At 44.1% G+C, this 22,948-nt stretch overlaps 1 protein-coding gene across 2 annotated transcripts in view; it reads left to right on the forward strand.

The window, feature by feature from the left end:
• PAG1 (phosphoprotein membrane anchor with glycosphingolipid microdomains 1) overlaps positions 1-22,948 on the forward strand; it is a 118,068-nt gene that overhangs the window by 32,749 nt on the left and 62,371 nt on the right. Inside the window, exon 2 of one of the 2 annotated variants that reach the window (XM_045287557.1) lies at positions 16,849-16,935. The gene's annotated coding sequence lies outside the window, so the exon portion shown is untranslated. Of the gene's footprint in view, positions 1-16,848; positions 16,936-22,948 lie in introns of those variants that run through there. The other variant, XM_004697499.3, reaches the window with a different exon arrangement.

Here is a 22,948-nt window from a genome sequence, read left to right on the forward strand (position 1 = left end):
GGGGGTTGGGGAGTGGCATGCAAATCAGGTAAGTGCCTCCAGTGATACTAAAGGAAACGATTTTTTGAAATCTTCACAAAAACATCACATGAAAGTCTTTGTGGCCCATTTTATTTTCTCATCAGAAGCGTGGATTGGGTACTGGCAATCTAGCAGAAAGCCGGACAAACAAGGGCCTGCTTCACTTGCAGTGTTTCACAGTTCAGGAACAAAGTGCTTCCCCACATCTGATCTCGTGTGAGCATCCCATCAAACCTCTGAAGGGGGCATTGCTTCCATCTCCTTATGGATGGGGACACTGAGCTCCAGAAATGGATAAAAGGGTTAGAAGCTGGTCTTGGCCTGACTATTGATACCTCCACCACGTCTTTTTTCTAAGACCCCCAATGCCCGCCTAACCATAATGTCACGCTACCACATGGAAACCACATGGACTGATCTTTCTGGCTACACCTTTCCGACTGCCGTTCAGTAGCACATGCGCCTCCCTAATATTGGAGAAACAGATTTTAGAAAATTATATCCATTGCTCTTTCCATAGTGGTCGTTTGAACAACAACAAAAGTTTGGCCAATGAAAGATGTAAATGGTGTGGGAGCCACATCAGACCTCCTGTCATAGGAGGGAAGGACAATCAGACTCCACGTCCACTAAAGGCTCATTGCTATGAGGCAGGGCTTAGACATGTTTCTCCCCTCCAGCTTTCTTACCAGTTCTGATACCAGCTGCTTTCCCCACCCCGAGCCCTCCACGTCTCTGCTGGATCAGTGCAGTGGCCACGCCGTATTCACAGGCCATAATCAGAATTATGGGGCTTATTAGGGAACTTAATGGGTTACAATTCTAAATTTAAAATGCTCATGGTACACTTCTCTGGGCAAGACAACTTCTTCTCAATATAACTGCAGGCACACCTCTTTCTGGCACAGGCAGTCCGCCCTTCGCCTCCACTCTGCTCGGCAAGGTTACAGAGCCCTTTGAATACTGCTAATAAATCCCCAAAGGACAGTAACACCAATCAACCTTTAGTAAGCCTCAGCCGGAAAGCACTCAGCTCTGGCTCTGTGGATCAGCAAAACTATGCTCTCCTTCCCATTAAGTGGCCAGCGGCACCCCACCCACAAGCAAGCCTCCTCCCTGCAGTCACTCAACCAGGCTAGGTCTGTGAGCAAGGAAACACTCTGCTCTGTCTTGTGCCTTTGGCTCTGCTGTATGCATCTGCTGCTGCTGCTCCTGGGCCACTTCTCCCGTGTCGCACCTCTGTCTCCTGGATCAAGGAGATTTAGCTCAGAGGGATCTCGGGTCCAAAGGATCTGTTACACTTCCAGTTCTTCTCTCTTTGTAGTCGTGAGATCCCCATTTCCTGCTCCTCTATGGGCTCATTTTATACCCAGCAGGAGGGCCAGCTTGATGAATCCCCATGTGAGAATCTTAAGTTTTAATGATCATTTTTAATCCTGTTTAACAGTCACTCACAATTGCATCATATAATCCGATCAGCATCATCCTTCACCCTCTCTTACCCAGATCTGTCAGGAAAAGTACACCCAATCTACATGGTCCACGTAGTCTTTGGATGGGAATTGCAAAACTGATGGCCAGAAGACACCTATTGAGTAACGTACTGCACCATGAACCACGAGTGGGATCAATTGTGCCCTTTGGGGTAGGCGGTGGGGCGGGGCGTGGGACCACCAGCCTTGTAACTTACAAAAAACAGCTTTCAGAAATGATAATAATATATAACCTGTGGGTTATATTAGTGACATTAAAAAACCATTAATATGTATTGATAATATGGCCTTTGATGTTAAATCCATGGGGATAGCATGATCAAGTCAGGGCAATAAAGGAAGAACCCAGGAAATAAAGGTTTAATTCTAGCCAGACTTTAAGGCAATTCCTGGTATCGAGATAGAAATACTTGCTCGTAGGAAGAAGTCAGTAATATTAGGTGTTTCTCATTCTCAGCATGCAAAACCTACTTTACCCTTCTAAAGGAAAACGCAGTGTCACGAACTATGCTGCCCGTGAACAGCAGATGTTCACCGAAGCAGACATTCATTGATAGGTTTACTATCTGGAAGCTCCAGTCAGATTAAGACAGCACTATCGTACCTTTCCCCCCAAGTCATCAAGAGGCTAAAATGTCACCGGTGGGGGGATAGAAATTAGCACCTAGGATAAACAAATGTTTACCTTGATGTTTCCCTGGCTTGGGCCTCTTCGATGACCCTGTTTCTTTGTGGCTGAGCTCCTGTCTCTGACAGCATCATTTTCCCACACCTGGAAGATCTGAGAAATTGCACATGTGAGCTCTGGTTGCTCAGTCTTTTGGGTCTGAGGTTAGTTCTGCAATAGTGCATCTTATTTTCTTCCTCTATGGTGGTTTTGTATAGATTTCCTTACCTCAGCTACTTCCTCACTCCGCGTGGTTACCATGGCAACACCTGTTGCTGGCCGACCTGCCCACCCTCACAAATGTGATCTGTGGTGAGAATGCTGCTCCTATGTTTCTTGCTTCGTGTTCTGACAGCTGGATTCTGGGGGTGTTTTTGTTTATTCTTCTTTTCAATATTGGGACTCATACCAGCCTTCTCCCTTTGGGCATGTTAATATGGAAATTGTTCCCCACGATTTCATTTTACTGGTGTGATCCCTTTGAGCATTTGTTGTCTGGTGTTTTTTACTGAATATAATAGAAATTAGGTCTTTAGCAGGGGTCCTCAAACTTTTTAAACAGGGGGCCAGTTCACTGTCCCTCAGACCCGTTGGAGGGCCGGACTGTAGTTAAAAAAAAAAAAATTATGAACAAATTCCTATGCACACTGTGCATATCTTATTTTGAAGTAAAAAAAACAAACGGGGCAAAAACACCCGGTGGGCCAGATAAATGTATGTGGCCTGCGGGCCGCAGTTTGAGGCCCCCTGAATTCTAAAGTGTTCAAAAGCCTGCTTTTTCTTTCTCTGTCCCTCTCTTACTTCCTTCTTGTCTTCCTGCCTCGCTCTGCTCGCTCTGTCCATGACAAGAGCTCGCACTTCCTTTGAGATCAGACAGCTAGCTAGATAAATTCCACCATAGTAGAGTCAGAATCCACATCTCACTTAAAGGCCCTGCGTTTGGACAAGTGCTAGTGAGGAGGGTGGGGCTGGATCCGTCCAAATGTATTACCTGCCCAGGAAAATATCACAGAACATACGAAGCATGACTGGTGGAGAGGTGTGAGATCATGCTCATTTTGAAAACAAAAAATCCACGGTGTAGTATTTTTCTCTCTATCCATCTAGCTGAGTTACCTGGCTGCTGAAAGGCATTTTTTTGTTGTTGTTGTTGTTAGTATGGTTGGCTCCAGTTAGTTCACAAACAAGTAGAATAGTATTATTAAGAATAAGCAAAAGTTCAAAAATCTTATCCAAGTGTTGTCCTTTGGGATTCTTTCTGTGAGCAATTTCTGCTTCATGCCAAAGAGTTGATTCTGGGGTGGAGAACCAGTGTTTTAGGTAAAGGCTTCCCCTCGCACAGTGCACAGCTCTTTTAAAAAGATATAGATGAAAGCAGTGACTATTCAGTGACAAACCTTTCTTCTCATTACCTGTCGAGCATTTTGATTAATTGAAAATTATACAATGCGATCTCTCTCCCTAATTAATATGGAGGTATACTTCTTTTTTAACGCCAACACAACTAAGAAAATAAAGCCTGGGTTATCCATAGTATCAATTATTTTTGCAAGCATGTTAAAATAAATAATATTCTAGATATGCTAAAGTGCAGAGACTTTTAAAAATCACATAGGTAGTAAAACACATGCTATCAACTAGTGCAACCAACTAATATCTGCCTTAAAAAATAGCAATATTACAAATAATCCCATTTAAGCAAGAATTGTCTTCTAGTCCCTTTGGAGAACCTTCTATTCCTTCTGGAGAATGGGCTTTTAAAAAAATCCTCCAATTAGGAAGAGCATACACTAGTAGCATGAATTGACTACATCACTGTCCTAGAAGGTAATGAAATGTGGCCTACATTCTGTCTCTGGCTCGGACCTAACCTGCTGTGTGCTCGTGGCTGGGCTGTTTCCTCGTCTACAGAGTAAGGAGTTAAGCAGAAATACTGTGAAGCTCCAAAATTATGTTCCTCTAACTTTGAAATATGCATAAGTGCCAAAAAGGAAGATATAAACATATACACCAAAGACTAAGAAAGTCAGCACAGACTCTTAGGGATGAATTTGGAGTTAGAGTTGCTATGAGTTTGCATCAGCTCAATTCCATTGAGTTTTTGAGTTTCAAAGAAAGAAGGAGCCTGGTAGTGTAGTGGTTATGCATTGGGCTGCTAACCACAAGGTCAGCAGTTTGAAACCATCAGCAACTCCTTGGGAGAAAGACAAGGCTGTCTTCACTCATAAAGAGTTATAGCCTCAGAAACTCGCAAGGGCATTTCTGACCCTGTCCTATCAGGTTTCTTTTCTTTCTTTTTTTAAAATACTTTTATTGTGGGCCCTTACATCTCTTATCACAATCCATACATTCATCCAGTGTGTCAAGCACATTTGCACATATGCCGCCATCATCATTTTCAAAGCATTCTCTTCCCACTTGAACCCTGATATCAGCTCCCCATTTCTTCCTCCTCCATCCCCCTCACGCCCTCCCTTACAAACCCTTAATCAGTTATAGAAGATTCTTTTCATATCTTACACTGTCCTCCGTCACCTCTCCCCCACTTTTCTGTTGTTTGTTCCCCTGAGAGGGGGTGATAGGTTGATCCTTGTGATCAATTCCCACTTTCTCCCTCCACCGTCCCCTAATCCTCCTGGTATCCCTACTCTCATTGTTAGCCCCAGGGGGTTTAACTATCCTGGATTCCCTGTATTGCGGGCTCTTGTCTGTAGCAGTGTGCATGCTCTGGTCTAATACAATTTATACGGTAGAATTGAGATCATGATAGTGGGAGGAAGGAAGCGCCAAAGAACTAGAGGAAAGTTGTGTGTTTCATCGGTGCTATACTGCACCCTGACTGGCTAATTTCTTCCCTGTGGCCCCTCTGTAGGTGGATGTCCAATTGTCTATAGATGGATATTGGGTCTCCACTCCATCAAGGACCCACCCACCCACCCCCATTCACCTTGAGTATGATTTTGTTCTGGGTCTTAGATGCCTGGTACCTGATCCCATTGAAACCTCATGATCACACAGGTTGGTGTGCTTCTTCCATGTGGGCTTTGTTGCTTCTCAGCTAGATTGCCGCTTGTTTATCTTCAAGCCTTTAAGACTTCAGATGCTATATTTTTCAATAGCCAGGCACCATCAGCATTCTTCACCACATTTACTTATGCACCCTTTTTGTCTTCAGCAATCGTATTGAGTAGGTGAGCATCACAGAATGATTGATTATTAGGAAAAAAGTGTTCTTGTGTTGAGGGGGCGTACTTAAGTCGAGGCTCAATGTCCATCTGCAACCTTAATTCTTAACATATAGACATGAGTACATAGTTCTATTCCCCTATCATTTTATATATATATTTACCTATCTACATGCCTGTATTTAGACCTCTATAAATGTCCTTTGCCTCCTGGTTCTGTCCTCTATTTCCTTGTCCCACCATCATGTTCAGCCTTCGTTCAGGTTTAGTAATTCCTCACTGCTACAGTGCCCTTGATTAAGTCCCACTAGGCATCCTACTCGAAGCAGACAATGCACAGAGAGGACCATAGGGCCAGCCCCACCATGAGACACGATGTCCCTCACCATAGCGCAGTGGGGGACAATACTGGAGACACATTGTGGGAATTGTGCACAATCTGACCCATCACCCTGGGGTGAAACACTAAGGGCATGCAACAGAGCAGCAAGGGGAGCAAAGTGATGAAATCCCCGGGGAATACCAAAAAAGACTTTGGAGACAGAGTGTGGCACCCCATCAGACTCGACTTGAAAACACTCGTAAAGGCATACAAACAGACCTGGAACTATTTATAGGCCTTTCCATTTCTGTCAGTGGCCTTCTTTTTGTTGTTGTTATTGTTTTTTTGGTCTTGACTTCTTTTGTTATTTTATTTGGCTTAGCTAGGTTTTTGTGCTTATTGTATCTCCATGTCTATTTAGATAAGATAGGCAGGACAAATAATTCGGGGGTGAAAAGAACGGGACCAGTGGTTCCCAGGGGATACGGGAGAAGGGGAGGTGGGAGAAAGGAAGGGTGTGGGGAACCAACCCAGGTACAAGGGAACAACAAGTGAACTAAAAGAAGGGCATAGGATGCCTGTCAGGGTTCTATGAGTTGGAATGACTCAATGGCAATGAGTTTGGTTTGGGTTGGGTTTCAAAGAGAGAAGAGCAAACATTAACCAACAGAGATGAAAGAAAACAATGTGCTCTAACATACTGATTTAAATATCTTGCCCAATGACTATTTTAAAAATCCCATTTTGGTAAATCCAAATTTATGGAATCTTTTCAAAATCTTCCTTGCTATATATATATGATGTTTTCGCTTTAATTCTGCTGTGTGCTGCATTACCAAATGTTGTTTTCATAATTAGTCCCTTAAGGAATTGCAAAAAACATTGTTTAAAAATACAACTTCCCTTTTCTAAAATTGTAGAATGAGTGATCTGTTCTGCTGTTATTTTAGTTTCTAACTCATACCATTGAAGAACAATTCCATCACAGCAGCTGGATTGATATGTAAACCTATTTGGCTGTGCGGTAAACACACTCCTCCTCGCTATGGCTTTAAGTCAGGACAGTATCTTTTTGAATACTGAGTAACCCAACCAATTTTTCATGCACCGTCTCAAAAGGGCATACAGAGGCCTACATAGACTGGCACACACCTACAGCATGAGTGTGGCCACCCTGTAGAGATGTGTGGTTCCTCATGATACCATCAGTTGTGCGGCACACACTGTGCTTAACTCCTAGTAGTACAACTAATGTATACCGAGTTCTTGCTGGGGTACTGAAGTCGACAGTAGCCTATGTGCTATTTCTCTCCAAATGAATCTCTTGGCATTCTCTGTGATACTGAGCATTATATCTCACTTAGAAACTCAGAATTTCTGTAAAGTTCAAGTGACGTCATCTGGTCATTATTTGTCATCGGAGAAATGATTGAAATGCCCTCCAACTGACAGTGTCTCATACAATCGGCCCCGGGCTAGAGGGAATGGCCACATGGGCATATCCCTGGCACAGCCCTCGTGTGGTGTCTGTCCACAGTCTTGAAAGTCTGAGACGGAAGCAGTGAGTGGAAATGTGCCTTCTTTCATTCAGAGTGATGTTCTGTAAAGTATGGGCCATCTGCAAGGTGTCGAGTGGTCCTTCCCTACATATGCACACACCCCACCATTTCTCTGAAACTCAGGTGTTTTACAATTAGCTTCCGATCGTGTAGAAAGCTGCTCAGCAAAATTGCCAGAGCTTAAATGCACCTTGTGACTGTGTCGACAGAGCTGTCACACAAACAACCCAATCACTTTGGGGAAAGTTCTAGGGCAGAGGGCTCCAGATCAGAAAGGGCTTCTCGCTCTGTCTTGAAGTTATTCTCTCTGGCTGGGATTCCTGAACGTCAGTCAACTGCTATGGATTTGGAACTCTCCAGGGTGTGGTAACTAGTCAGTCTTCAAGTTGGCTACTGACGACCCCACACCTTCCTCCGCTTCCAGGGGAAGGAGAAGTCTTCCTTCCGTGCCTGTCCTTCCCCTTACTCGACATGTACCTCCTTCTACTGGGAGAGTCCCATAATCAGCAGCTGTCCAATGCCACGCCGTCTTTGGGGGATTTCAAAACTAGTGAAACCAGAAGTCATTGTTCACCCAGAAATGCCCGAGGGTTTATCTCGGGTTCTGTGGCAGACATAGCAGTGCACATCGTGACTTGGCAGTTTTGTCTTGGGACAGAAACAGTGGGGCGGGCTCAGGCTCAGTCTATAGCTAGACCAAAGCTACAGGATATAATGAATGGCAGCTAAAATCCAACCCACGGGATAGCTTTCTAGACATTCAGAGAGCAAGGTGCAGAAGGCATAGTGGCTTTTTGTTCTTTGTATCTATAAGCAAGGAAATAATATTTAAAAGTGAACAAAGGCATGAATGAATGCTTGTATGCATGAACGATGGAGGATCTTCTTGACTAAGCACACTGCTTTCGAAGCAGATCCAACTCTTGGCAACCCTCTAGACTAGGTAACACTTAAAAAATGGATGCCCTAGTTAGTATCCCATGTTTGTTGATATTTCCTGACAGGGTATGTTTTAAAATTTTTGAAATTTTTAATACCAATTTATAACCTAGTAATTGGAGGCGTAAGTAAGCATACATGTGTTTTCTATTCATTACAGTTTAAGGACCAAGCCTAACCTTTTAAATTATTAATGTTGATGCTCTCTTGTTTATATTTGATGTTTGAGAAGCATGCTACAGATGTTACCCTATTTTATTCTTTACCACCAAGAAAGACTTTCTTGCTTATTTTGCTGCTAATCTTAAAACTATTAAGGAATTTCTTTTCAAACCGTGCTTGCGCTGCATGCTTTACCGATAAGGCTGAGAGTGAACAGCAATATTTGAAGAGCCTTGTGTGGGTGTGTGCTCACAAATAGGTTCTTGCTAATGGAATGCCATTTGTCAAATATGTGTCTTGTAAATGTAGCCATACTAACCTGGATATGATGTGTGGTAGATAGCGCGGTGAACGCTGCAAAAGATGGAAACTGTCGAAGGCCAAAACCTGTCAGAGAAGGAAAATTCAAATACTTTCCACTAAAATTAGTGACAGAAAAGTGATAAATGTGCACCCTGCCAGAAGCAGAAACCTTGGAGACCCAGAGAAACAAGACAGGCCCGTCAGCTTCTCGCTCTCACAGATTATACTGCAAGGGACACAGGTGGACAGATTTTTATCAGCCTTCCCTAAAACTCCATAAAAATAAATTTCCCTTGGAAAAGGAATGATGCCCTTAAAAGGCACCATCGAAGAGGAATTCCAGAAGCAATTATTTTCCCAGGGTCACTCTTACCATCTTTCTGATGCTTTCAAAGAAAAACAAAACTGATTTCTCTTTGTTTATTTGCCTTCCGCTTCTCTCCCAACGACCTCTCAGAGGCGCCTCTGAACCAGCCTCTGCTGCTTACATTTTTCTGCTCTGAGTGGGGAAAATGCAACCCCAGAAAACACTCTTCTCTTAATGGATTGTTGCTTCGGCATCCATCAGGGATTTCAGCTGCGAAAAACGGAGCAGGAGCCCTCAGATGGCGGCCAGACTAGAACTGTTAACACAGTCAATGCCAGGAAGGCTGAAGTGTGAGCCGAAGCAGCTGGAGGCAGGAAGGGGGCGAGGCACAGCTGGGAGAGCCCGGGCAGAGGAGGGAGGTGGAAGCAGAAAATAGGAGGGAATGAAGCAAAGGGAGAAGTGTCCCTATAGGGAACCTAGGATTCTAGGCAGATGGAGCTGTTGTAAGTCAGGTTTTTATTTTTTCAATATTGCAGCGTTTATCACTGCTTATATGCATTGTCTTTATTGACGTTAGCTGCCCTTGGCTTGGCTCCCCACTTCCAGATGACTACACTTCACATACCACAGACCCAAACGCTGCCCAGTCCTGTGCCATCATCCCATGGTAGGTCGTGCCGACTCTTAGGGGCCACAAGGTTGTCACGGACTGAGTTTTGGAAGAAGGTCACCAGGCCAGTAATCATGAGCGGTCAGTAGTCACTTGCAGGGAATGATGGCTGTCGGCACATAGCCGTAGTCGCGAGAAGGAAAGAGCACCTGAAGGAGCAGCTGGTCCGGGCGGACTCTCACGCCTGCCCTGGTTGTCTCCGTCAGCGCGTAGAGCCAGGCCATCTGCTTCAGGGCAGCACCTCGGGCACCTCCCGCGGACGCGGCACGTGGCTCTTCATGGCGGTTTAAGACTGATCTGGAAAGTGAGCGCATTGTAATATTCTCCAGCAGTCTCCTCGGCAGACATGCAGTGGCCAAGCATTGTGCCTGGTCTCCTGCCTAGAAGGCGAGTATTCTTCTGCAGAACCACCGGTGCCCGCTGCACATGCATTATTTTTCAAAACTCAAAAACTGAAATTCCCTGCCATAAGTCAATTCTGACCTGTAGCAAGTCTATAGGGCAGGGTAGAGCTGCCGCTATGATTTTCTTACACTGTAATTCTTTATGAGAGTAAAAATTCCTCATCTTTCTCTAGAGAAGCGGCTGGTGATTTTAAACCTCTGACCTTGTGGTTAGTAGCCTACCTCAAAACCACGATGCCATCATTTAATTAAGCACCTGCAACATCCTTTCTTACATGATTACCATGAAGGACTGAAGGACTGGTTGTTGAAATGATAAGTGAACGGCATTTCTATGCTTTTAAGTTAATTGCGTCTATCTATAATGATAGTTTATTGAGCTCAATATTGAATCTAGGTGGATTAATATGAAACAAAACAGGCAAGTTTATGGATGTTTGATTTTTTTTTCTTTCTTTCTTAATAGTAAAAGCGTATGAAGCCATTCACATTGACCATTCAGACAATTAGTGGGTGTGTATCTATAACTCGCTGGTTTGGTGGACATATGCTGAGGGAACTGATGAACAAATTGCTTTTCTCCTGGAGGCAGGGGACTGACATTTTAACTTAATCCTGTCCTAGTCAACCTCAGGCCAAACTTGAAGAAAACTACAGATGCTTGACCCAAAGCTGGGGCAAGATAGCAAATTAAATAAATGGCAGGGACAGAATTCAGGAGCATCTGGACAGTAGACACAATGACCCAAATCTAAGAAGCAGTAATTGCACAGAGATCTATGTAAGTACACGCCTCTCCACAGTTTAAATGGCAAAATGGCAATACGGAAGGGATGAGGCTTCGCAGCATTGTATTTGAAAGGGATTTGGATTTAATTCTGTGTAAACGATATAATGAAACTGGTTAAAATTTAAAAAAGAGGGGAAAAGCTGTGTGGTCAACTGTCTAAATAAATGTGGTGTCTAGACCAGAAGAGTGTTGTCTGCAGTTGTCTTGAGGTTAATCACTTAGAGAAGGAAAGCCAATAAGCGAAAGTGCCAGCTTCCTGCCTCGTCTCCTTCCATCTCCCTTATTCCTTAGCACATGCTGCTCTTGCATCGCCATTGCTTGTCCAAATTGGAATTGATTCTCTGTGACGCGAGACATGAAATACCGAGATGCTCTAACCCACCGCCTAACCCAGTGGCGCTCATCACTCACCATCGTTTCTCAGTTCCAGTCCAGAGCAGATTTTGCTCAGTGCTCACTGAAGTTCTTGGCTGCTTTCATCTCCCATGAGAATTTGAGTGGTGACCACCACTGATGGGTGACAATTGTGCCCCGAGTGACCTTGCTTGCCATACAGCTGCAGGATCTTTTATCCCAGGCATGACTATTAGGTCCTCACTCCTTGCCCTTCCCACTGTCGGCTCGTTCTTTTCCTGTGTACCCAAGTGTCGGGGACTGGATAGCTACTTTGAGTACTGTGGTCTGCTGTGGTCTTGTCAAGTGGTCTTGAGAACTGTGGCTTTTACACGGATCACTGCCCAGGACTAGATTTTAGGGAGCTCATGAACCACCTGCCTGACTCCTCAGTACCACCCACCTTTCACTTGCTCCTGAATCCTTTGGGGCCATAAGAGGGCCCCAAGAGTTCCTCTCCAAAACCAAGGTAAGATTGGAGGCTCGTCAAATTGAGGGTACTGTTCTGCAAATTGAGGTTGTGCTTAGCGTGCTAGCCTGCTTTCTTAGGTTGGGCCTCGTAACCGGAACAAACTCTCGACCTCTTCCTTGTGAGCAGGACTGTCCTGGTCTCTGCTCCCTTCTTCACCCTAGGGGTTTTCTGCCCCTTTGTCTATGACAGATGGTACTCAAAGCTCTGTTCTTTGAAATGGAGAAGCAGGGTCCTCAAGGTCAAGGAAAGAGGCACTAGTCTAAATAATTGTCTTCAAGTGTTTGAAGGGTTACCATGTGGAGAACACAACTGACTTCGTTCTTATAGGTCAGAATCAGTTCTCATAGGTCAGAATCCGTTCTCATAGGTCAGAGTCAGTTCTCATAGGTTAGAATCCGTTCTCATAGGTTAGAATCCATTCTGATAAGTTAGAATCCATTCTGATAGGTTAGAATCCGTTCTCATAGGTTAGAATCCGTTCTCATAGGTTAGAATCGGTTCTCATAGGGTAGAATCCATTCTGATAGGTTAGAATCCGTTCTGATAGGTTAGAATCAGTTCTCATAGGTTAGAATCAGTTCTCATAGGTTAGAATCAGTTCTCATAGGTTAGAATCCGTTCTGATAGGTTAGAATCGGTTCTCATAGGTCAGAATCAGTTCTCATAGGTCAGAATCCATTCTTATAGGTTAGAATCCGTTCAGATATGTTTATAGGTTAGAATCGGTTCTCATAGGTCAGAATCAGTTCTCATTGGTTAGAATCAGTTTGACTTCAATGAAATGGAAGCCACTAACCCACGGGGGTGGGGAAGCTTCCTGTTTGCTGGCTGGAAAGTAATAGTGCTTCCCCAAGACAAAGGGATTCCTTGGGAGGGAAGGAAGCCTTGCAGTACAGAAGGAGATCTAGCACAGGTTGAACTAGCCGGTCTCGGCGTTGTTTCTTAGTTGGCTTGTAGTGTAGCATGGATAAACAATAGAATTTACAGGGATGAAATTTGCATTTGTGAGATGTTGCTGTAATTAATAGTGAGTGTGCCAATCATCAGCTACCTATAACCCTATTCCTTTCTTGCTCTTCATGGCCCAGGGTTTGCTTATAGCAATTACAGCAATCATTCGCACTCAGGTTTTATTTACAGGTACCCACCTGATAGTGAATAGATACTGAGTGCTCATTGTTTGTCAGGCACTGTGACTCCTTCAGTGCCCAGTGTTTTTAACTGTTGGATTTAACCAAGTCCTTGTGGCATTGTACTGAATGCTAGGGACATTGTAGAAATTATTTAAATATCAAGTGGTATTGATTTATAGGTGATGTTGAAATTCTTTTTAAATTTAAGATGTGGTGATAGAGCTTTTTGATTTTAGTCTCATTTTGAGTATATATCTAGTTTTTTGTTTTGCTTTTTTAAGTAAAATACAAATTTGAACTGGGACTGTTCAAACGTGTGCTATCAAATCCCTGTATCTATCTATAAGGTGTTTAGATCATAGGGCGGGGTGTCCTCTCCACATTATCATTACTTACCCCCAAAAGGACTGTGAGGGGAGGAGTTTAAGAAAGCACTCTTCTCCCTAAACCTCTCCTTAGAGATGCCAGCTGGGCCTTGGACCAGGCCATCTGTCAGGTGCATAGTCCACCCCTGAGGGTCCCAGTGTCCCAGAAATTGAATTCTATTTCAGTTCCTCCAAATGCAGGTTAGTTTTGTAAAATGCACCATGAAGCCTTGGGATTCACTTGTTTGGGCCTTCTTATGAACGCCATCCCTGGCTTCCGGGAACTTGCTGAAGGGTCCTTTTGAAAACCAAGTTAGTATGTGTGGAAGCATTGTTGATGGCTGCCATTGAATCGCCCCTTGTTGAATCGACCCTTCTTTCATGGTAACATCACACACATTGGGATCAGACCATTGCGATCCATAATCGGGTTTTAGTTGTCTAGTGTGTTTGAGAGAAGATCCCCAGGCCTTTCGTTGTGGTCTCTTCTAGTCTGCATACAATCCAGAAATCTCTTATGCATCGTAGCAACATGCCAGTCTTCACTAAAGGGGAGGTTATAACTGTGCTTGGGTGGATTGGCCAGGAATCAAAACTAGTCTCCTACATGGAAGGCAGGGATTCTACCAGTGCCTTCACTGGTCCCTGCGGAGATGAAGAGATCATATTTGAGTAGATAGCTGTTGTCAGAAGCCCTAATGTTCCACTCAGTGAATGCAGAAGTCAACACTGAAGGCATAAGATTGTCGCTTGACTGCATCGGTCGTCATTTGCAGTGCTGTCTACTTAGAAAGAGGACCAAAGTGCACCTGAAGGAACATCTGGTCCATAGGTTCTGGGTAAAATTCTATGCTGCTTGTCTCAGTCAGAACATGATAGCCAGTCCATCTGCTTCAGTGCTACAACTCGGATGATTCTAGCTAACCTTACACTTGGTTTCCCCAGACTTGTTTATGAGTGATCTAGAAAATATAAGGCAGTATAGTGTACACATGTCTTTAGATGCTTTTTTTGTAAAAGCCCAATTGAAATATGATTCACCTGCCATGCAACTTATCCATTTAAAATGTATAATTGAAATTCAATGTTGTTTGGCATCTTAATAGAGTTCTGCAGCCATCACAATGATAGACCATTTCCATCACTTCAAAAAGAATAATAAATACAAAAAGAATGTCTACAACCCTTAGCTATTCCTCCCAATTTCCCTATCCCTGCCTGCTTGCCCTGAGCAACCACTAATTTATATATTTTCCGGATTATGACATTCTGTGTAGATGGAATCATAGACCATGTGAGTTCTTTGTGAGCAGCTTCTGTCACTTAACCTGGTGTTTATCCATATTTTGAAGTCATGTTTTCAACGTTCAAAGCAGGCTCTGTACTCATAGGCAGGGGATATCTAGACATATTATTTCTAATACATATTAGTCTTATTGAGCCATGGTGGTGTAGTGGGTTACACGCTGGGCTGCTACTCATGAAGTTAGCAGTTCAAAACCACCAGCTGTTCCATGGAAGAAAGATGGCACTTCTACTCCTGTAAAGAGGTCTCGTCTCAGCTTAAAGCCCCAGGGTTGCTTGCATCAGAATCGACCCCATGGCAGTGAGTGTGGTTTGGGTTATTAGTACTCTTGGGCATAGTAAGACACACGTTCTTCTCTTTTTTACCTTCAATGCACCCATCTGATTTAGATCATCAAATCTTGCTCAGGTTTCTCACTCATTAAAGCAAGTTATCCAGGATTGACCATGAGAGCATAGACAAGTTTACAGTGTGAGTCCACATATACATATCTTTTTTTTATACATATATTTTTATGGTTCTGCAGAAGATTATTTGAAATGTAATGGAAGAGTAAAACGATGGCCCAAGAAAGGCCCTTGTAGGTCAAACCCCCACCTGTGCGGAAGCCCTGCCCTCTTAGTTGGTGTGATTGACAGTTGGGTAATCTGGAGCAGGGCTGGAAGAAAACAGCCCATGATTGTATGTCTTGCTCTGATCTTTTAACACCTATTAAAAATGTGAAAATAATAGTGTACCTGAACACAGCAGAAAACAAAAGACAGCCGTTTCTCACATGATAACAGTCGAGGAAACAATAGGTATCTCTGAAGAAAATATAAGTAATCTGACTCAGGGAGGAGAGAAAGCACTACTCAGTCTAAGATGCTAATATGTGGTCAAAAGAACGCCAATAGGTATGACTATTAAGAAGCAAAAGCAAGCCAGAAAAACACAGTAGCTACTGTGTGGAATCCAGCTCTCCAGCGACTCCCGCCCCGGATAGAATTGTATTTCATGACTGTGGTTTGCAGCATTGTGCTGTGCCCTGCAGGCTTTCAGAAGTAGATCACCAGGCCTTTTCCAACACCTCCTTGGCGGATGCAAACGAGCAGCCTTGCATTGCGCGGCCGAGTGTAACAATAATTAGAGCCACTCATAGATTCTGTGATGCAACTCCTCCTCGCATCTTCACCTCTGTTTGGATTAAAAATGACTGTTGCCTCAGCCTGTTTAAATAATTGGGAAGCTCCCCATCCTTGTCAAGAACTTGACTAATTTCTGCAGAAGAAGAACACGTGTTTATTCATTCTGCTCCCTCTCTCCCACTCCTCTTCATACAGCACCTATCATGATATCCTACCTAAAAGTTGATGCTCAATACGGGAGATCATATTTTGGAGTGTGGAAAGAGAAGTGGAGAGGTGGAAAAAATGTAGAGCTCCCAAACTGGAGCAAAGCCCAGAGAGGACTGGGGCTAAGAAGCACTGATTAATCTGGGAAAAGCAAGAGAAGTGCCCCCCTGTGGTTGCCTACTGTTGGCAGGGATGAAATGGGGAGGAGGGGACCACTTGAGAGTAGAGCTGCCTAGCTTCCAGGCCCCACTGTCCACACAACACGATTCCTTTCATAAGACATTTTCAGAATGGAATCACAGTTTACTAAAGCATGTAAATGCTCTTTCACATAAACCACTTGTTTCAAATAATAATAATTTATAATCAAGGGTTCACAAGGGTAGGAAGGGGGAGGGAAAAAAGAGGAGCTGATCCCAAGGGCTCAATAGAAAGTAAATGTCTAGAAAAGAATGATGGCAACACATGTACAAATATGCCTGATACAACTGATGTATGGATTATAATGAGTTGTAAGAACCCCCAGTAAAATGATCTTCTAATGAAAAAACAAAAATGAGGAGCTGATACCAAGGGGTTAAGTAGAAAGCAAATGTTTTGAGACGGATAAGGGCAACAAATGTACAAATGTGCTCGACATACAATGGATGTATGTACGGATTGTGATGAGTTATATAAGCCCCAATAAAATGATTTTTTTTTTTAAAGCAAAAAACCCCACCCATTTCATCTCAATTTCAGGTCACCGTCATTTGAATGTTCATATTACATCATACATGGATGTATCATTGAACTAATAAAAAGAATTAAGATCATGACATTGTATTTGATAACTGTGCACTCGACTGCCCTTTCAGAGCAATATTTTCACCTGTTTACTACAGCGGGCCACTGGCTCAGGGAGGACTCCAGCACTCGGAGTGGAGCAATACGTTTCCGACCTGTTTTGAGAGACCCGGACAAGTCCTTTCACAGTCTGGCTCCATCTGCCTCCTGTCTAACTTTCTCTCTGTTGGGTTACAGGCCAAGAAAGAAGAGGAAAGGGCTCTCGCCACCGTGACCTTTCACCATTGCTGGAACTGCAAATCCGTGGCTGGGCGTCTCTCCAAGGTAAACCATCTCCGTGAGCCAGCGAAGCAGCACATCATTAGAATTTGCACTTGGCAGTGGTTCCGAACACACAAACATTTAGCTGTGTTTTGTCTAATACAAACTTAGAGTGATCTGGGGATGGAGGTGGGAGGCGAGGCAGGCAGACACACACACACACTCTCTCTCTCTCTCTCTCTCTCTCTCTCTCTCTCTCTCTCTCTCTCTCTCTCTCTCTCTCACGAAAGCAGAGTCCTTGGTGCCTCCGGCAACCTCCTCGAATGGTGTTACTGGGAGAAACCCATCAGAATCCGAGGGCTCCTTCAGCTGGACTGAACTTCAGATATCCGCCGCTGCAGGCACAGGAAGCGGTCGTTCTTCCTTCACGTCTCTCTCTCAGACACATGAAAACCCAGACAAAAGCCAGTGTGGTTTGTGACAAACATAGCATGTCTTCCTTTATGAGGGAAGACTTGGGTCATGGATGTTAGAGGTTAAGATTAAAAAAAATAGACGCTGTCCCGTCGTCGCCCTCCCAACACACACACACAAACACACCCCACTGGGGGGAAAGACACCTGTGCCGCTCTTTCCCACCAGCGAACACTTGCAGAACCCCAGGCAGGACTTCTGTGAAAGTGCCGACGAAGGCAGCCTTGCTGGTGTGTGGCAAACGCGCCACAAGGTTCGGGTTTGGGAGATTATATTCCTGGTGCTTCTTTGGGTGGGGGGAGGATGTGGGCGTGAGAAAGAGCAAAGCGGGGAGAGCAGGGGCAAAGAGCAATCTGCTGGCCGCCCATGGGGTCACTCGGGCGCTTTCTGTGTGAGTCGTGAGCTTCCCAGGAACCAAGCTTAACAGAAGCAGCCGAGGACCTAGCTTCAGCCTTCACGAATCAGCTGCCAGTATTTTAACCTGAGTGGCTGTGTGCTTTCTGTGATGTTCCCTGGTGCTGCTCAGCTGTCGCTAAAACAGTCTGTGACTGAGCCCAGAAGTTGTATCTGGTGAAAGTTGTGCTTCCTTCCTGATAAAGATGCTGTGTACTCACACACTGAAACACACACACACACACACACACACACACACACACACACACATTACAGGAGCCAACTTAGCGGAAAATACACGGGTCAACTCTGCGTTTGGAAGTGGGCATTGACGTGACTTGTGCTCACTGTTCTAGAAGGGGATTCCAGCAGGGCAGAAGGAGATGGGGTTTTCCCGCTCCATCCTCACCACGGCTGTTCCCGTCTGAGGCGGCTGGGGGAGGAGGGAATGCAGGCTGTGCATTAGGGGAGGACTCTGTGATACTATTCATTCGCTGTTCTGACAGAGAAGACATTGTTTGCTCACTGTAATAGGCTTGGCAGGACTCTGTGCTGTGCATACAGAATGGCAAAATAGCAGAGCAGTGATGGATCTCAAAATGCTAAGCAATAGATCAGCTTAGGAACTAAAGAAATAAATATCTAGCATCCATTGCTGTAGACGCAAGACGTAATTTCAAGAAGTGGTTTCGTTTGAAGTGATATTTTCTTCCACATTGGACGTGCTTGTATTGCATGAAGAAGTCTTTAAGATAGCAGTATACTGTGGACATGCTGTGGGGACCCAAATTTAAACCATGACAACGTAGAAATCGACTGTGAAAACTTCAGACCCGCTTTGTTGTCCACGTCTTCTTGTTTTCCACACACATCCGTCTTATATTAGCGTTCACATGTCAGTGCTAAGGAGAAGTCACCTGTGGGTGCCACCCAATGATTCACTGAAGCAAAGGGGCCCTGCCTGAGAGAGAGAGATGAAGGTGGGTTCAGAGATGTAGGGACATCGCGACCCCATGCCTCATAAGCAATCAGAACTTGAAACGCAACAACTGCTAAAAGTGAAAGTTCAAAATAGCATTCAGACCCTATGTTGGAAATTGAACCAACATAAATTTAAGCCAAGATTGACAGTGGGCTCCTTTGCTTCTTGAAACTGCGTTTTTGTCTCTCACACCTCTCCCCAGGCAGAGGGACCATGCAATGAAATGAAATGCTTTCTTTGGGGCCCTGGCTGGCACTGACTTCGTGTGTGTGTGTGTGTGTGTGTGTGTGTGTGTGTGTATGTTTCTCTTACTGGCTGGCATTGAGTCACCCTGAGTGAGTGTGTGTGTATGTTTCTCTTACTGGCTGGCATTGAGTCACCCTGACTCATGGTAACCCCTTGTACAACTGAACAAAATGCTTCTTGTGATTGGTGGTTGTAGATCAGGCCATTGTGATCCACAAGCTATTCATTGGCTGATTTCTTGTAGTGGACCACAAAGCCATTTTCAAAATCTTGATCTGAAAACTTCAGTGAAACCTCTTCAGCATCATAGCAACACAAAAGCCTCCAGCCAAGAGATGTACATGAGATACATCAGCCAGGAATACAACGTGGGCCTCCCACATGCAGTGGAAAATTTCCATCAATGGACCACCCATGTCCTGTGTTTCTGTTACTAGAAGAGAAGAAGAATTATACAATATAAATTATATGATTTTATAAATGATAATAGTGATTATCTTAGCTTGAGTCCTCTAGAGAAGCAAATATATATATAAAGCTTATATCAAGGAAGTGGCTCACACATTGAGAGGTAGACAAATTCCAAGTCTGATGGTCAGATGTCAGGCTGGAGACATCTTTGACTCGAGTAACTACAGAGGTCAATGAATCCAAATCAACAGATCAAACAGCAGCCTTCTAGAAGGCTTCTATTCCAGCCAAGATTGGCAAGCAATATGGCAAACTCCTGACAACTCCCAGGATGGGCAGGCAATAAGGCAAGGCCCTGGGTCAAGTCCAAAGAACTGGAGATCAGAGGACAAACTGATTCCAGGATCGAGACCCAGCAAAAAGCAAGCAAACATTCCAAAGCATCCATCATCCACTTATCTTGCAAGCAGGTCACACCCAGAAGGAAATGTCCTCTCAATTGATTGTTCCTAGCAGATCTCATTGTGGAAGCAATTACATCATGCTAGCTCGCATCATGGATCTTGTTGTTGTTGTTAGATACCATGCAATTGGCTCTGACCCATAGCAACCCTATGTACAAGAGAACAAAGTACTGCTCAATATGTGGATAGATACCCTATCACAGAGAGCATTGTACTTCAAGATACATCTTGAAATGTTCCTTTTGATGATGAACATAATACCATTCCTCTCAAATCTGGCATTCCTGGCATGATAAGCCATGTGATTTTCTGATTCCAAGTGGCCACTACCAGTCCATGTAAGCTCACTGATGCCTAGGTTATCGATCCTATGTGTTCCATTTCATTTATAACAACTTTCAATTTCCTAGATTCACGCTTTGTACGTTCCAAGTTCCGATGACTAATTTGCATATGCAACTGTTTCTTCTCATTTTGAGTGGTGCCCCAGCAGCACGTGAAGGTCTCAAAGGCTTTGCTCTCACCGGCTTTACTCCATGTCCTGCCTTCAGACCTGCCGGGCTCGGCCTCGAGCACGCTGTCTGACAGCCCTCTGCTGCTCTTCCATTCTGTGTTCTGCTTCCACTGTAGCCGGCCTTCAGTGTGTTCTGACAAGACAGTGTTTGGATACCAGCCATAAGGTTTTCAGGCACTAATTCCTCTGACGTGGACAGCTAGTCCTTCTCTGTAGTCTGTTGTTGGTCTGGAAGCTCTGCTGAAGCTTGTCACTTTGGGTGACCTTGCTGGGATTCGAAGTACCAGTGACACAGCTTCCGGCAGCACAGCAACACACACGCCACCACAGTACAACAAACTGGAAGATTCCTGTGTCTTAACTGCTAACCAGTAACGTTTCTGAGCCAGCCAAGTTGACACAAAACCGTAATTAGCAGAACAATAGTAGTATCAGTATACCTTAGATTAAATCCTTAGCTTTTCATTTAATCAATGAATTCATCTTTTATCATTAAAGCAGATTCTATGCTATTTGTAGCATTATTCAAATTCATAATTTCAAAGTTTCTCAGCCTCTTAAAAGGCACTTGTTGTATAATCCTTTTCAATCAATATATGTGATTATTTCAAGGAAATAAGCTGTTTGAAAGACACAGCAATCTAGAAAAATTAGCCACACATTACCAGATTATTTCCCATATTGTGTCTATCCAGGTGGAGTAGTTGAATTGTCTTAATCCTAAAGTCATTTTTATTTTCTCCGACTTAACTACTGAGGTCCGGCTTACTGAAGGAAGCCAAGCAGGGTAAGACCCTCCTCGGCTGCGCAGAAGCTCTGCTCAGACGGGCTGTGGAAGCCGGACTTAGAGCCCTGGGGAGGCGCCACTTGCAGGGTAATTGCAGGGTCCTCTGTGAGTGGCAGCCATGCCTTCGGTCCTGCCTCCTTGCTCCTGCTCTGTTTGAATCCCTGGGAACCACTGTACAGGAAGCCTGGTCATTAGCATACACTAATGACAATCCGGCCCCACAGAACATGCAAACACAGCCCTCCAGAAAGCAGTGGGCACTCGCTGGCAGAGTGCCCCGGCTGGCCTCAGTGGTAGCCTTAGAGCTGGTCAGGATAGGCTTTCTTAAAATGAAGAGAAGGGAAGGTCCTGTTTTCACCGATGTTATATTGTTTTCTTTGTTTATCATGAAAAGAAATGTATCCCAACAGAAATTTGGTGTTCATGGCTAATGACAAATTTTATTAAACAGTTAAGTTATATTTTACTTACATGTGAAGCAAGCACTGTTTTAAGCACTTTGAAACTATTGATCCATATCACCCACCTAATGATCCGACAAAGTATAATTACTATTTATTCCCAACATACAGAACTAAAGCTCAGAGATGTTGACTGTTAGGGATTGACATGGGCTTATGGGAAAATCCACTAGTATTAGGTTCATTTCTCTATGAATAACTTGAAGGCCCCCTCATGTGTGTGGAAATCTGAACCTCTGTGGGTTAGGCTTTCAGCTGCTAACCTCAAGGTCATCGGTTCAAACCCACCCACTGTTCTAGAACAAAAAAATGAGGTGCTATCTGTTCTTATCAAAATTAACATGCTCAGAAACCCTACATAGGGTTGGTTTCTGAGAAACCTGTGAGTTGTAATCGACTCAGTGGCAGTGAGCTTTTCGGTTATACCTTAGATGTAAGCCCGTTAGAAACAGGGTTTTCTTTGTTATGTTAATGAGGCCACGCCAGTGGAGGGTGTATCCTAAACCTGATAACCTTTGAGATAGAAAAAATAAATATTAGGCACAGAGACAAACTCACTGCTAACAAGTCGATGCCAATTCACAGTAACCTTATAGCACAGGATAGAACTGCCCTTTTGAGTTTCCAAGACTGTAACTCTTTACAAGAGTAGAAACTTTGGTTTTTCTACTCCCTCAGGGAAGCTGGTGGTTTCAAACTGCTGACCTTTTGGATCACAGCCCAACTCAAAACCACTACACCACCAGAAACAATGTAGCAAAAGTAGAGGAAAGATTGTGCCATTTGGAGATCTCCAAAGGACTGCTCAGAAGCAGAGTCAAGAAATTACCCCCCAAAGTGGACAGCCTTTCCCTAGAGCCAGGACCCTAAATTCAGAAGTCTCACTTCCTAAACCAGGCGTCCTCAAACTATGGCCCACGGGCCACATGCGGCAGGCTGAGTGTTTTTGCCCTATTGGTTTTTTTACTTCAAAATAAGATATGTGCAGTATGCATAGGAATTTGTTCATAGTGGGTTTTTTTTAAAAACTATAGTCCGGCCCTCCAACCGGTCTGAGAGACAGTGAACTGGCCCCCTGTTTAAAAAGTTTGAGGTCCCCTGTCCTAACCTGTAAGACAATAGGTTTCTGGTCATTGGAGATGCCCGCTCGTGGTATTTGTAGTATACACACACCAGGAAACTAAGCAAATAACATATCCAAGTTCCCACTGGTAGTGAGAGTAATGACAAAGTTAACGGCCAGGCTCTCTACGCTAAAGTCCAGGGGTTAGGACTCTGTGTCCCCAGCCAAAGCTGATACCGAGTAGATGGTGTGTGGCAAACGCAGAACTACAGGCACTTTGA

The sequence above is a fragment of the Echinops telfairi genome, unplaced genomic scaffold (genome assembly GCF_000313985.2).
Source record: "Echinops telfairi isolate 266 unplaced genomic scaffold, ASM31398v2 ScPeMD7_1;HRSCAF=3_0, whole genome shotgun sequence".
Taxonomy (NCBI): domain Eukaryota; kingdom Metazoa; phylum Chordata; class Mammalia; order Afrosoricida; family Tenrecidae; genus Echinops; species Echinops telfairi.